This window comes from Trachypithecus francoisi, unplaced genomic scaffold (genome assembly GCF_009764315.1).
Source record: "Trachypithecus francoisi isolate TF-2019V2 unplaced genomic scaffold, Tfra_2.0 Lachesis_group4, whole genome shotgun sequence".
Lineage (NCBI taxonomy): Eukaryota > Metazoa > Chordata > Mammalia > Primates > Cercopithecidae > Trachypithecus > Trachypithecus francoisi.
In genome coordinates this window covers 145,257,906-145,272,190 of record NW_022681469.1, presented here as the reverse complement: position 1 = coordinate 145,272,190, position 14,285 = coordinate 145,257,906, and the positions used below count along the sequence as shown (strand labels likewise).

Sequence of the window (14,285 nt, the reverse complement as noted above, 5' to 3'; positions counted from 1 at the left end):
CAGACACTTGACAATAATGGAGATGAAGGAGGAACAGTAGAGGCCCAGTTGGTCCTGCAGTCGGAATTAAAAATCTGGATGTCAGTGCTGACACTATCAAAAGGTCAACTCACTCCCTCTGCGTCTCCATTTCCACACCAGTAAAACAAAGATGATAACAATTCCCCACAACTGTGAGCTAGAAATGAATGATGGTAGCATTAGCCTTACTCTGGGGGGACGGTTCCTATAGATTTAGTGGTCAGACTAGCCTATGGGTAGGAATGTGAGAAGACAACAGGATTCTAGGGTTACCTCTGTAGGTACCTGATTTGTTTTTCTAAGACCACCAGAGCAGGCACAAAAGAACCAGCGAGTAGGCAAGGCTAGGAGCAAAACTGCAAATTTATTTTTGGTCACTTAAGGTGTGGGGGAGAGGTCTGTCGGCCTCCCGGCAAAGGAGGCCAACAGAGTCCCCCCGGTGGGGCTCTCGGGCGGAGTTCCTGACACAGTCCCGACATTCCGACAGGAGTGGGGCTGGGAAGTCTGCGCGTGGCGTCCCTCCCGAGCGGCTTTTCTAGGAGTGGGAGGGCAATCGGCGGGGCACGGGCGTGTCGGGGGGCGTTCCGCAGGTGCGACCAGGTAAATCTTAGTCTCTTGGGATTGACGTCACCTGGCGCACGCCCGGTTGGTCTGCACCTTCCCAGGTCGCCGGCTGCATTTTCGCGTGCGCGGGAAAAGTTGGTGAAGAAGAACCCGGAAGTGGACCATCTTGCCTCCGTTCGTCCAAACAGTACCCAAATAGATACCATTTCAGGGACAAGTTGCCCCTTTTCATTTGGGAAAATCTGCAAATTTAATAAGCATCTGCTTATGAAGTCACTTAGGGTTATGCAGAATCATCACCATGAACCCCATTACACTAACACTAATGCCACCATAGGATAGAGAGGGTTGCTCAGAATGACCACAGTATTGTCACAAAGAAACCTCCAGTTACACCAGGAGATGGCTACCATCACTGATGTTCAAATCTTGCCTTCATTTTGAATAAAAACCAAACTATCTCATGCCTCTTATTGTCAATCAGTGTTCTCAGATAATTAAGACTCTATTAATTCATGACAAAAAGTGTAATTAAGAGGCTTAATTATGTCTGTGTGGAGTAAGGGGACTCAGCAGGGCATAAGGCAGAGGCTCTCAAATTTTAATTGCATTAGAATCACCCGGGGAGCTTGTTAAAAATGCAAATTCCTTGGCTCTTTGCCAAAGTATTCTGATTCAGTGGGTCTGGGTGGGATTCAAGAATGTGCATATTTCTTCCGCATGTAAATTGACAGGTAATTCTAGCGCATTTGTGTGGGGACACAACTTTGAAAAACACTGGTCTAATAAAAAGAAAAACAATATTTGTAGACAGAAAAGATCTGTGTGTTAGAGATTCAGCGACGCAGTTCGGTCAGTGTTTATAAGAGGAATGCAGACGATTTCCTGCAGTAAGAATCCAAATGTCTTTGGGAATGCAATATACATTTTAATGTGCCTTGTACACCTCCTCCCCAAAGCCACGGTCTATTGAACTCTTACCATGAACCCAACACAAAGTGCTAAGTGGCCCCTTAATCCTTTAATACTTTTACATGTGAGATCAATATTATTACTCCTGTTGTACAAAAGAGGAAACTAGAGAGGACAAATGGCTTTCATGCAGTCACCTGGATCTTCCATTACTAAGGAGAAAAGTATTAATATTAGTCAGAATTCTCCAGAAAAACAGAGCCAATAGGATATGAATGTGTATGTGTGATATATATATATATATGGATATCAATATAAAGAGGTTTATTATAAGGAATATGTTCATGTTATTGTGGAAATAAGTACAGACCCAGAAGAGCCAAAGATACCATTCCAGGTCAGGTTTGAGTCTGAAGGCAGGAGAAGACTAATGTCCCAAAGAGGACAGTCAGGCAGAGAGGAAGGTTCTGTCCTACTTAGCTGTTTATTCTTTTTTTGTTTTGTTTTGTTTGAGAAAGAGTTTTGCTCTGCCACCCAGGTTGGAATGCAGTGGCGCTATCTTGGCTCACTGCAACCTCCGCCTCCTGAGTTCAAGCAATTCTCCTGCCTCAGCCTCCCAAGTAGCTGGGACTACAGGTGCTGTTCATTCAGGCCCTAAATGGACAGGATGAGTCCCCACATGCTGGGGAGGGCCATCTGCTTTACTCAGTTGGTCAATTCAGATATTAATCCAGAAATGCCCTCACAGAGATGCCCAGAAATAATGTTTCACCAAACATCTGGGCACCTTGTGACTCAGTCAACTTGACAGCTACCATCCACCAGCACAGTCCCTGCACGGGGTCTTTGTTATTCAGCATCTCCACACTGGGGGCAGCAGAAGCAAGGGCAGGCTCCCTATTTTCTGATCTCTGCCTTATTACCTACTGCTTTTGGACAGCAGGCTGTCACAGAGCAGGATGCCTTTGGAGGGGACAGGCATTGTGCCATGGGAGTGGAAGTCCCGTCCTCACCACGGGCCGCGTCCTCTGAGCTGAGCTTGGGGAGGCACACCCTTCCCCACCACCCCTCACGCTCTGTGAGGCAGATGTACCATGTCCCCATGGTGTTGCTCTGGCAATTCCAGAGGCTATGACCCCTGCAGGAGATCCCGGTTCAGGTAACAGCTTTGGGGAAGATGAAAGGGAGCAGGAACAATACATTCAGATATTCCCCTACTGAACAATACATTCAGTCCATCCCCTACTCCTGGGGAGGAAATAAATTCCAGGACTGTTCAGAGAACAATGTGCTATGAAAACAGGAGACAAAGAAGGTGGCAGACCAGCAGGTGACCTCTCTGATCTTCTGCTACTGTTGCTGACAACATTACACACTCCACGGGATGCAATCATGAAGTGCCAGCATTTCATGCCCACAAAAACGCAGAGTGGTGAGCATTCTCACCCATCGTCTTTTACAGATGAGGAAACTGAGGTGGGGGGAAGGTAAGTGATGCAGCCAGTAAATGGCGAAGGCAGAACATACATTTGCATCTGCCCCACCCCAGATCGCATCCTCTCTTATTGAAGCTGAACACTGAAAAGTCCCAAGAATCACTATAAGAGAGGTCTGTGTCGAGTTCAAATGCCTGGGATGGATCAGCGGAATGTCACTTTCAGAATTCAGCAACTTTAAGATTTAAGTTCATAGAAAATCTGCAGAACAATGGGGCTATTGGTTGGACCTTAAAGTGATACTGTCCAACAGGCAAAGAATGGTGACACTTCACAGTGAGTGTTTGGACTCCACAACTGTGAAGACAGGGGTGTGGTGCCCTTGTGGGGACGTTCTCCTGGGTGGGGCAGCAGACAGGGAGACGGCGTGTGGGGAGACGCAGAGGTCAGAGCAGGGGAAAGCTGGAGCAAACACAAGCCTGAAAGCCTGGCCCCATTATGGATCCCTACCATGAAGTCAACAAGTTAACACCATTCTCAGGTCTGAGTTGGGTCAGGAATGCGGGCGTAGCTGAAGGTGCCTGAACATTGAAATTGCACACTGAGAGGAGGCAGGACGATTAGGGAAAGCAGATCAAAGCTGACACAATCTTGTAAGCTGCTGAGGAAATCTTACATGGCCTATGACTGCAGGTTTTAATAGTGAAAAATTGGTTATCTAGAGTTTACAGAAAGTGCAAATTGAAACAACAGTGAAGGAATAGAATCACCTTCAAAGTTACTTGAAGCAAAAAATTATATTGTTGAGGGTGTTGGGAAATGAATATTATCTCATGTAGCTACTGGTGAAAATATAAATTATTACAATGCTTCTGTCACACGATTTGAAACTATACTTCAAGCTTAAAAAGGGCATATCTTTGGTTTGGTGTTTATTTTCAAAATTTAGCACAAGTGAAGAGAAAAGAGCATGAAGATGTACATACAAAGAAATGTTCAATCATAGGGAATTGGTATAATAAATTATGGTTTAATTATACAAAAGACAACTCCGAAGCCATTGAAAATGGTGTTGTTGAAACGTTTATTTAAATGGAAAGGTATTTAAAAATATTAAGTGAAAAGGAAAAATTAGGAAACCTCATATATTACTTTACAATTCTATCTATCTGAGAAAAATATTTTCCCCAGTAAATTTGTTTGAACCAATTAACAGTAGCCAAAAATGGCAATCACGTCTGCTACAGTTTTAGGTCTTCAACAGAATAGTGATATCCGTTGACAACACACAGCCTGGCAGAATGTGTGCATGATGCCAGGAGCTCTTTCTTGGTCATGGAAAGGTCAATGTGAGGAGAGGCCTGTGGTTGTGTCCCTTCAAATTCCAGGAGGTGACATAGGATTTGATTCTGGACACAGACTCAGCCACACTCCTAAGTCTTTCCCACCCTTGACTTTTATCTCACATTACGTCTGACAATGAGTGGGTTGAACATGGGGCACTGGTGACTACTTGTGTGTGGCCACTTCACCAAATCAGAACTCCTGGCTCATGAGGGATATATGTGAATGGGACATTTCAGCAGTACTGACCACAGCCATAGAAGAGATTTTAGTCAACAGTCAACCCACTGAAAGCAATCCATTTCAAAAGAACCCAACTTTGCTGAATTTTCCTTAAAACCTGGCTACACTGTAATTAAACAGAATGCTGTATTTCATTATGGCAATGGGCCACCAAAACAATCATGCAGGTAAAATCCCAAAAATATTTAAACATACGTACACTAGGAGAAATGAGTAATTCATTCTGTCACCTGCATAACATTTAAGTCCCTTTCTAATCCCTATTTGGCTCAGCCTTTGTGACTACTAATTACATAGTAGTGAAGAAAATATGAACATAATCAAGGAGTAATATCACAATCCATTACTTTTTAAATTTCTCTTTCTGTCCAAAGAACATGCTTATTACTCTGTAGGACACTGGAGTAAAGTACAGAGTGCCTGGATTATTATAATGTGCAAAGAGCAAGGGTGAGTGCATTTGCAAGTGTCACTACTGTGCATGGATTCCTTTTGAAAGCTCTTTGATCTCAGCAGGATTTTGAACCAAAAGACTTCAAAAAACCTCATCAGCATCAGCGAACACAAACAGGAGTTGTGGAGGTGGACAGACCCTTGTTATTATTTTTTTTAACTGGAAGTGTGCAGAAATTTTAGTGAAATAATATTTATCATATACTGGTCAAAGTTACTGATTTCAAGACAAAGTAGAAATGGGTTTCAGATTTTTAATGTTATCTTTAAATTGTAGTATTGTCTTCTGTGTCTTGTTGGAGTGCTAAGAACAAGTATGGGAGCCCTTTGATTTTCCACATGCTTTTAGGTAGCTTAAGGAATGCCGTGGGACTATAGTATTTATCATAGATAAAACGATTAAGTCTGAAAGCCCAGGCAATTGAAAACTGAAAAGTTCTCTGTGTGTTTACCAATGTCAAGGCACAAATCCATTCCATTTGCTTCCAATTTAAAGACTTAGCTGTACTGCTAATATACATTTCTATTAAGAATTAAAGACACATGTACTTGTATGTTCATCACAACACTATTCACAATAGCAAAGACATGGAATCAGCCTAGGTGCCCATCAACAGTGGATTGGATAAAGAAAATGTTGTGCATATACACCATGGAATACCATGCAGCCATACAAAAGAACAAAGTCCTGTCCTTTACAGCAACATAGATGCAACTGGACCCTGCTATCCTAAGCAAATTAATGCAGAAACAGATACCACATGTTCTCATGTGTGGGAGCTAAATATTGGATACTCATAGACATTAAGATGGGAACAACAGACACTGGGGACTATTAGAGCGGGAGGTAGAGAGTGGGGCAAAAACTACCTATTGGGTACTATGCTCACTACCTGGGTGACGGGATCTATTATACCACAAACCTCAACATCACACAATATGCCCTCATAACAAACCTGTGCATGCACCCTCTGAATCTAAAATAAAAGCTGAAAAAAAAAAAGAATATATTTGTATCCAATTTTTGTTTGATTATTCTTTCATTTAGTTTTCTATTGTTTTAAAAACAGATATTGCAATGTTCTTTTGTTCTTCCTTGCCCTATATCTTTTCCTCTTTCTGCTAACAGCACTCTTTTTCCCTTTAGGAAACCACAAGCTTCCTAGTTCAAATGGTCCTGTTCAGACTGTTAATAACCTGCTTTATCCTCTATCTTGCTCTATGCTCTCACCACAGAAGCCTTCAAGTGCCCCAGCTGGTCACTTGGTGAACCACATCCCTGGACAGGCTGCAGTTGAGCCCTGATTATCATGGTTACTCATAAGTTTATCTGTTCATTGAGCTCAATAATTAGAGGAAAGTTGGCAAGCTTTTTCTGTAAAGCACCAAATAGTAAATATTTTAGTTTTGTGGGCCATATGGTCTGTTGTGATGACTCGATGCTTCCATTGTACCAAGAAAGCTGCAGACAATATGTAAACATATGGGCACAGCTGAGTTCCCATAAAACTTTATTGATAAATTCAGGCAGTGGACTGGGTTTGGCTCACAGGCCATGTTTGCCAACCCTAGTTTGAGGGTATTACTTTTAAAACTATGTTCTGAAGAGATTCCTCAAGTGAAAGAAGGAATTGGGGTTAGTATCTCCCACTCCAACTCACTTTACCCTTGGGGAATCAGAGCAGCTTCTCTTTCCTCTGTTTATGTATTGATATCCATTTTCAATCTTCAATTTTTAAAAATGACATTGTTTAGCTCATAACAGTTTTGAAAATCAATGACAAGATGATTCATGATATGTGTTATAATCATTTAACTTTGATTCAGGGTTCTGAGAGGGAAGGAGTAATATTTAGAGAGTTTTCTGTGGTCAGGCACAGTGTGTTGGAGACTATTACACATGATATCTCATGTATTTCTGATAGAACAGCTTATAGATGAGTGAGCTAGAATATCCGGCATGTACACACATCACAGCATGACTTGTCTTCACCACCAACTGTAGCAACTTTTGTTAACATGATCTAAAGGAATCATTTGAATTTTTTTTTTACTGGATATAGTTGGGAAATTGATATATTAGGATGGCAAAGCAGGACAAATATTAATGAAATATACAATTTATGGTCTTATTGTTGAAAAAGAAAGTAGAAGAAAATCATCTCATTGGAAAAATATGGAGATAATCATTCGTACTTTTTTATTTTTTTTTTGAGACCGAGTCTCACATGCTGTTGCTGTGAGGGCAGTGGCATGATCATGGCTCACTGCAATCTCTGTCTCCCAGGCTCAAGCTAGAATCCTGCCTTAGCCTTCTGAGTCCAGCTATTTTTTAATCTTTTTGTAGTGATGGAGTTTCTCCCTGTTGCTCAGGCTGGTCTTGAACTCCTGGACTCAAGCGATCCACCTGCCTCCACCTCTCAAAGCACTGAGACTACAGGCATGAGCCACTGTGCCTGGCCTGTTTGCATTTTTAAAAAAGTCTTTTATGGGAAGAAATTGGAATTCTTCTGCACTGCTAGAGGGAATGTGAAATGGCACAGCCACTATGGAAACCAGCCACTATGGAAAACAGCATGATAGTTCCTTAAAAAATTAAAAATAGTATTACCATATGATCCAGCCATTTCACTTCTGGGTATATCTCCAAAGGAACTGAAAACAGAAACTTGAACAGATATTTGTACACCCATGTTCATAGCAACATTATTCACAATAGCCAAAAAATGGAAGCAATTCAAGTGTCCATCTGTGAATGAGTGGATAAACAAAATGTGGTATAAACATATAATGTAATATTGTTCAACCTTAGAAAGGAAAGAAATTCTGCCACATTCTACAACATGGATAAACCTTGAAGACATTATGTTAAATGAAAGAAGCCAGTCACAAATACTGAATGATTCCCCACATGGGAGGTATTCTATAGTAGTTAAATACATTGTGAAAGGAAAATAAATCTTGGGTCCCTCAAATCACTAAGCAAAATGAAAACGTCAAGCTGGGCACTGCTTAGGGCAAACCTGCTTCCCATTCTATTCAAAGTCACCCCTCTATTCACTGAGATAAATGCATATCTGATTGCCTCCTTTGGACAGGCTAATTAGAAACTCAAAAGAATGCAACTATTTGTTTCTTATCTACTTATGACCTGGAAGCCCCCTCCCGGCTTTGAGTTGTCCCACCTTTCCGGACCAAACCAATGTTCATCTTACAAATGCTGACTGATGTCTCATGTCTCCCTAAAATGTATAAAACCAACCTGTGCTCTGACCACCTTGGGCACATGTCGTCAGGACCTCCTGAGGTTGTGTCACGGGTGCGTGTCCTCAATCTCAGCAAAATAAACTTTCTAAATTAACTGAGACCTGTCTCAGATATTCGGGGTTCACAAAGTAAAGAGAGAAAGTGTAAAGGTGGTTTCCAGAGGCTCAGGGATGGGAGACTAAGGAGTAGTTTTTTGTTGTTGTTGTTGTTTGTTTTGTTGTTGTTGTTGTTGTTGTTTTGAGAGGGAGTCTCGCTCTATTGCCCAGGCTGGAGTGCAGTGGCGCCATCTCAGCTCACGGTAACTTTCACTTCCCAGGTTCAAGCTGTTCTCCTGCCTCGGCCTACTGAGTAGCTGGGACTACAGACACACACCACCATGCCTGGCTAATTTTTGTATTTTTAGTAGAGATGGGTTTCACTATGTTGGCCAGGCTGGTCTTGAACTCCTGACCTCAAGTGATCCAACCCATCTTAGTCTCTCAAAGTGCTGGGATTACAGGCGTGAGCCACCGAACCAGGCCAGGAGTTGTTTTTAATGGATATGGAGTTTCCACTTAAGATAAAAAAAGTTCTGGAGATGGATGGTTGTAATAGTTATACAACAAGATGAGTGTATTTAGTTCCACTGCGCAATACACTTATAGTTAAAATGGTAAATTTTATGTTATGTTTATTTTACCATAATTTTTAAAAATAAAAGTTTTTCATGATGTATTTAATGAACTGGCAATCTGTGTCTGGTGGATTTCAGAATTGCTGTGGGCCAGTGACAGTGTGTGTTTTCCTTCCCCACAGCCCCCAGTGGAACAGGACTCTTAATTGCAGTCCATTAGTCTCCTAGGCTGCTATAACAAATTACCACACACAGGTGGCTTAAAACAATGGAAATTCATTTTCTCACAGTTTGGGAGACCAGAAGTACAAAATCAATGTTGTACAAGTACAAAATCAGTGTTGGTAGGGATGGACTCTCTCTGAAGGTGCTAGAAGAGAACTCTTCCTTGTCTCTTCTGGCTTCTTGTGGCACCAAATGGTCCTTGGCTTAGAGATGGATGACGTTAAGCTCTACCTCCGTCATCATATGGCCTTCTTCTCTGGGTCTCTGGATCCCAAATATTCCTCTTCCTTCCTCTTATAAGGATGCTTATAATCAGATATAGGAACATCCCTAAATCCAGGATGATCTCATCTCAAGATCCTTAACTTGCATCTGCAAAGACTTTTTTTTTCTTTTTTTTCTTTCTTTTTTTTTTTTTTGAGGTGGAGTCTTGCTCTGTCGCCCAGGCTGGAGTGCAGTGGCCGGAACTCAGCTCACTGCAAGCTCCTCCTCCCGGGTTCCCGCCATTCTCCTGCCTCAGCCTCCGTAGTAGCTGGGACTACAGGCGCCCGCCACCTCGCCCGGCTAGTTTTTTGTATTTTTTTTTAGTAGAGACGGGGTTTCACCATGTTAGCCAGGATGACTTTTTTTTTCCAAATAAGATTGTAATCACAGATTCCCGGGTGAGGACTTGGACATATCTTTTTCAGCAGAGTGTGTTGGGGGCAGTCACCATTTGACCCACTACAAGGAGTTATCCTATACCTGTCCCACGAGTACGTGTTGGTTAAATGGGATGCAGATGACTTGTGTCTTTAGATTTCCTGGAGCATCAGACCAGAAAGAACAGCACTCAAGGTATTTCATGCAAGGTGTCTCCAACACACCTGAACCTAACTTAGATAATGAGCTTTTGGACTTTGAAGCTGGGCCTGATGCTGTAATGGAACAAGACATTGAGGAGCTCTTGGGAAGGGTAGGTGTGTTTTTCATATGGTTGGGATATAAATAATGTTTAGTCAGAGGGCACAGAGGGCCAGAAGGCAGTCTGAAAACATGTCTGCTTAAGGCTTTGATCCTCCAATATAGAGAGGTAGGACCTACATCCTCTCCCCTTGAACCTTGGTGGGTTTGTGGTTGTTCCATCAAATAGAATAGGGTGGACGTGCCATGTGACTTCAGAGGCTAAGTCATAAAGAACATTAAAGCTGCCACCCAATTTTGGGGGACCTTCTCTCTGAGAAAAGTCAGCCACCATGTGAGAAGTTCAACCATGGCAACAGCATTCCACTGAAGAGGTAACATGCAGCCGTCCCTGCTGACTTCTTAGCTAACAGAGTTCAAAAATCGTGAGCCATGGTGGACATCCCCACCAGTCAGACCTTCAGAAGCCAGCATCCACAGCCAACATTGGGCCACAACAGCATGAGAGGCTCCAAGAAAAACCTTTATGGACAGAGATGTTCATTACAATGTGATTTAGAGAAGTAAAATTGTAGAACTTGCCTAACCATCCAACAACAACAACAACAAAAAAACAGCTATGAAACTGAAGTACCTCACTTTAATGCTTAGTCTACAGCCATTAACGATTCTCATTGTGAAGACATGGAAAATTCTTCTATGATAAAACTACTATGCAAAATGTAAACATGGTAGAATCCACTTGTTGATATAGCACAAATGCATTGTAGTTGATCATTTCAGAATAAAATCTGAAAAATAATACACCAAAATGTTCCGAGGTTAACTACCAGAGATGGAAATCTTGGTTATTTTTTCCTGACTAAAATTCTGTATTTCTTTAAATTCTAAGCATTCACAGCAAGATCAGCTTAATGTGAGATGCTGCAATGAATCATTAGACATACTTCACATTTTCACTCTATTGTATAAATAAGTATTGTGTCCCTATTTGCAGAGGAAAGAGTTCAGTGGTTTCTCCCACTTCCTCTGCCACCACTTTTGTCCAAACCATCATCAGAATGCAGAGAACTGTCATGGTCCCCACTCAGTCTTCCTGTTTCCATTCCCTGCCATGCTCCACCCACATCAACCTGCTGTCCACGCAGCAACTGAGAGATCACCACAGTTCCCTGCTTATAATCTCTCAACAGTTTCCCCTTGATGTTAGGATAAGGAAGAATACATTAGAAACCACACTTTGCTGTGGTTCTGCCCACTAGGAACCTCCCCTGGCCCCTCACCTCATCTCATACTTCTCCTTCTGGATTGCAAGACTTCACCCCACCGCCCTACATGGCTGTCCTCCAGTTCCTGCCCTCCTTGGGGTGCACTTTTCCTGCTCCTCAACTGAGTGTCCTCCATGCAATCCTGCTGACATGGTTTACACATGGCCCCCTCCAGAGTGCTTTCCCCTCCCAGGCTCAGACCCAGTGGCTGGCAGTGCTCCCCACCATGCTGTCTCCTAGTGCTCAACCCCTGCCCCTCAGCACCTGGCAGGTGGCCAGGTCCTTGCAGACCCCAGTTGGATGTGTCTTGAGTGAACGAGTATGTGGACAGCTGCAGGCGGGAGCAAGGCCTGAGCAGTGGGTCCCAAAGCTTTCTGCTAGAGAAATCTCTCAGGCATCCCACTGCAACCCACTGTACTCCTTACATAGGGACAAGAGGCCACCTCTCAACTAAAATGCAGGGCCTCACCATGGAAAACTGGCCTGCTCAGACAAACCAGGTTCAAGAATGTGTGCAATACGAGTTTTGTTCTCTGAAGGAAATGACTGCGTAGTTGACAAGTCTGAGAGATTCCCGAAGTACTTTTGACCGTGCTGTTCCAATGGAATCTAACAGTGTTTTCGAATGTTTGATAGAGCCACAGAGGCACGGATGAGGCTGGACATATTGAGACAATAGCAAACCTCAAGTCATCTCATAGACTTGACAACTGTGCACAGGTAGTGATAAAAAGGAAACAAGGTCTGTGTTGACAGTATAGACTTTAGCAAGAATTGTCTTCACACAACCTTGTTCCCATGGTGAATTTGATTGGTAGAGCTGAGACCAGTAACTTGTATGTGTTCCTGGACAAATTCAACTAAAATAGTTCACTTGAGCACCAAGTTTTTTACTGCATAGCAAAGCTCAGTTATTTTTCTGTAAAGAAAAACGTGACTGCCCTCTCCATGAGGCACTCACCTATCCTAGCTGCAGTGTAAGCCTCTTGCCCATCACCATGAGGGAGCAGGCCTGTTATTAAACCAATCTCCATGATCCTCCTGTCGTTGTCCAGTTTGGTTGCTTACTTTCTCTGCAAACTGGCATCAAACTAGAAATAACTGTGGAACAATGCTCATATTTCGCTTCTATCTTATTTCCTGCTCTGACTATTTAGTTTGTTGTTAAATGTCTCCCTGTCTGGATGGGGTCTGGGGGCACAGACAAGAGGGAAGGGGAATGAGGACTTACAAATTCATCCTGAACTCTTGTTAGCTGCAGCAGTGGCATGAGTTAAGCAGGTCTGAAACCATATTAGATGTGTTTCTAGGAGTGAGCAAATGAATGAATGTGTTGGATTGATAAGAGCCAGGGTTCTCACTGTGCAAGAAGAGACACAGGAATTTGAAATGGGGAGAGGCAAGAAAGACCCCAGCCAATGGACTGGAATCAGAGGCTCTAGCTCTGTCCACACAAATGTCAAGAGCATGGAGCACACTTAAGGCTCAAGTTTAGTCTCTAAGAGGACCAGGGCTAGTTGGGGAAACGGTGGCCTCCAGGTTGGAGAAAAGCATCTGGGTCTGGAACAGCTTGTTAGGCTGGAAAGTAAGGAGGAGCTCGCTCTTCCTCACTTCCTTAGGTGAAACATGCCACGAGGATGCGTGAGTACCTGGGTCACTGATTTGATTATAAAAATAATCAGGTGCAGTAATGAATTATAAAACACTGGGGAAATGAGAATGCAGAGGAATACAATAATAGACGGATTGATTAAGTAATTTTTGTTTGTTTGTTTGAGACAGAGTCTCCTTCTGTCTCCCAGGCTGGAGTGCAGTGGCATAATCTCTGCTCACTGCAAGCTCCGCCTCCTGGGTTCAAGCCATTCTCCTGCCTCAGCCTCCCTAGTAACTGGGACTACAGGCACCTGCCACCATGCCTGGCTAACTTTTTTTGTATTTTTAGTAGAGACAGGGTTTCACCGTGTTAGCCAGGATGATCTCGATCTCCTGACTTCGTGATCCGCCCGCCTTGGCCTCCCAAAGTGCTAGGATTACAGGCGTGAGCCACCGCGCATGGCCATGATTAAGTAATTAGTGGAGGAGGAAAGAGAGCTCTTGCTTACTGTTGAGGGCCAGAGGTAAGGGTTAAGAGATGCATAATTTCAATCTATCTCAAGGAAACATCAGATGAAACCAAAATGAGGACTATCCTATTAAAAAGGAAAGGAAATGTTGGGACCTCTGTTCTTCAAAAATGTCAAAGTTAATCCCAGCTACTTGGGAGGCAGAGGCGAGAGGATCGTTTGAGCCCAGGAGACTGAGGTTGCAGTGAGCCATGAGTGCACCACTGCACTCCAGCTTGGGCAACAGAGCAAGACCCTGTTTCAAAAAAATTATTTTAAAATGTCAAAATTACAGAAGAGGAGGGAAGATTGGAAATGTTCTGGATTAAGCGAGACTAAAGAGACATGACAAGAAAAAAATGTAATCCCCGCCCTTCGACTCTACTGGAAGGGAAAACGTTCAAGCAGACAATGCTGGGTTAAGTGGCATAGAAACGGTGGATAACAGTTTTGTCTCAGTTTAAACACACTCACGTTGGCACTGTGGCCAGGTAGGAGAGCACCCCAGCTCCTGGGAAGCACGCACTGAAGTATTTAGGACCAAAATGTATGTAACTTACAAAATGAACAGAGAGAGAGTAGACAATAAAGCAAAGAGAAAAATACAGTAGCTGGTACACTGATGATTTACATTACATCTATAACATTATACATGATATTATTTACATCATGCATACTACATTTGTATTACAAATGTCAGAGTAGAAATCCAGGCAAAGATATTCAAGTATTTTTTATGCTACTTTTATTTTTGCAAATGTTTTATAATTCTTAAATTAAGTATTTTATTTCCTCTCTTGTCTTCCTAAACTGATTCCCTTTTGATGATTGAGGGAGAGTTTCTGCCACACAGCGTCACACAAACTGCCCACAGTTGTCACAGTGAGTAATTAGAAACAGAAGACAGAGCACTTTGCTCACCCACGTGAAGGGC

At 42.8% G+C, this 14,285-nt stretch overlaps 1 long non-coding RNA gene across 1 annotated transcript; it reads left to right on the top strand.

Annotated features, from left to right (window-relative positions):
* Positions 1-2,918: 2,918 nt before the first annotated feature.
* LOC117072457 lies at positions 2,919-10,564 on the top strand. The gene is made up of 3 exons (XR_004432802.1): positions 2,919-2,929; positions 5,815-5,820; positions 10,446-10,564. It is a non-coding gene; the product is annotated as an uncharacterized LOC117072457 (long non-coding RNA).
* Positions 10,565-14,285: the final 3,721 nt, after the last annotated feature.